We start from the raw sequence: 2,556 nt of genomic DNA on the forward strand, positions 1-2,556 counted from the left end.
ATGCATATTTATCACCTCATCATATAAATATCTACGATTGTTCTAATAGCCAACAATTTTATATTTAAATAAATTATTTGTAACTCAAGAAACTTTGCATTCGACTATCTAACCTTGAGTACCTTTAGCACTTTACTAATATTTACATTATTGCTCTTCGATAGCTTATGATAAATTGGCTATCTTTGATGGGTACATCAAACAAACCACTACACATATTTACGGTAGTCCCTATAAAAATAGAGCTGTCATATTCGTATTAAAATATGTTTATTTAGTATATTTTTTAATTTAATGTGATTTTAACAAGATTTAACGGTTAAAAATTAAAACTACCGATAGAACAGACTGCCAGATAAACTCCTTAAAAATAATTACAAACAAATAGTAAAATAAATATGTACTATTCAAACAAATCAGTACAATCTATTTTTTCAAGTCTAGCCCATGAAGATCATTATAATCATTTTTATCATTTATGTTACTATCATTCCAACTCTTTTGATATTTTCCGCTCTCCTTGTCTCGAGCTAAATGACATTTACATTTTCTTTAAAATAATTTTATCCAGTAAACTTTTTTATTAGTAGTGTTAGTTTCTCATCATTAAAATTTGTTAAAATCACATTAAATTAAAAATAATATGTAAAACATATAATTTTTTATACAAATTTAATGATTGAAAAATAAAACATTATCAATAACCTATTTCTTCAAATATTATCAGAGAAACTCCTTACTTTAAAAAACAAGAGAAAAAATCGATCCAGTCATGCGAAAAATCGATCCAGTCATGCGAGAACCTACATAACACATGCATGTAGATTGTTCATTGTAGGCTATCTTTCCTTGATATGTGGAATTATCATGGCTGAATGAGAGAGAGAACAGAAATAGAAACTATGACGCTTAAAAAAAAAAAAAGAGCAAGCATTCACACTCCTTTTCTTCAATTTTGTCGTTTAAACACGTTTTTTTTTTGTTTTTTTAATGGATAGGATAGGATTAGGACGGTGACTCACACCCATCATATCATATTAAATATAAAATTGCAAAAAGAAGAAAAAATCACGTAAATTATGGCTTAGTCTGCAGCCTGGCACCGGATTAGAACGGCATCTAATTTTTGTAAGCTAAAAAGTTTGGACCTACTTAGTTCGTGAGTTTGAGAGTAATTTTATGTAAAAAAATTTTATTATAGTAAAAAAATTAAATATAATTATTTTTAAAAATTTATTATTATAATAAAATTTAAATTTTAAACTTAAACGAGTAAAATAAATAGAGCTTTTATTTGTTAAAGAATATGGCCAAGTGTTAATGATAGATTGAATGTAACAAAGCCATCTTCTGCGAGATTGACATATGAAAGTGATTGTAGGTGGTTGCAGGGTGAATGTTTTGGGAGTGATTAAAACTCATTATAAAATAATTTTATTTTTTATAAAAAAATAAAAATAATTTTAATTTTAGACAGAAATTATTTTAAAAATGAGTTTGGTAGTTTTATTAAGAGATTATTTTAAGTGTAAAAAAATTAATTAATGTATCTTTTTTTTTTTCTCTTATCAAGAGAGGAGAAAACGAAAACAAAAAATGAAAAACGACTAAAAGTCGTTTTTCATTTCTCTCTCATTTTACACTAAATTAAAAAATCGTTTTCATTTCTGTTTTTTGTCTTTATTACGCCAAACGCCGTTTTAAAAACGTTTTTATTTTTTTCTCAAAAAACGTAAAAAATAAAAATGAGATCAATTCTAAACACGGTCTTTATTTTATTCAGTGAAGGCATGAATGTAATTAGCCCCGTTTAAAATAAGTTGAACCCGTACATTGAGTGAAGGACAACTCTAATAGCAACGACAATGAAGCATTTAGTTTTAAGAGAGAAAGAGGGAAATAGGCAAAGACTTGAGATGAATTAAAATTAATAGGCTAATAATTTATATAAGTTAATAAATAGGTCAAATTACTGTTTTCGTCCATAACTTGTCTGGTTATGAATCATAACTTGACAAGTTATTGTCCATAATTGTCCATAACTTGTCTGACTATGAACCATAATTTGACAAGTTTGTCCATAACTTATCTGGTTATGAACTATAACTTGACAAGTTATAGCCTATTAATTTCTATAAGTAAAAATTGACCTATATACTTTGTTAAGCTTTTCATATTGACCTATTTTCTACTATTTCCCTAGTTTTAAACATGTATATTTTACGTGAAGAAAGTGACCAAATAATAGCGTATTAAAATGTACATTACATGAATTGTGGGGCTGTTTGTTTGTGTTTTCATTTTCGTTTTTCACGGTTTTCAAAGCAAAAAAAATGAAAATGGGTGTTAAAAACGTGTTTGGTGCAATTTTTTTTTAAAAACAAAACCAAAAACGTTTTTGTCTTTTTGTGGAAATCAGAAAACGAAAAAAATGTGTTTTCATTTTCTCGTTTTCGTTTTCTGTTTTCTGAAAACGGATTTCACTTTTTTTTTTTTTTCATTTTCTTCCCTCTTTTCTGAAACCGTTTTTGTATTATATATGTTTATTTAATATAA

Source organism: Morus notabilis, unplaced genomic scaffold, assembly GCF_000414095.1.
Source record: "Morus notabilis unplaced genomic scaffold, ASM41409v2 Scaffold1340, whole genome shotgun sequence".
Classification (NCBI taxonomy): Eukaryota; Viridiplantae; Streptophyta; class Magnoliopsida; order Rosales; family Moraceae; genus Morus; species Morus notabilis.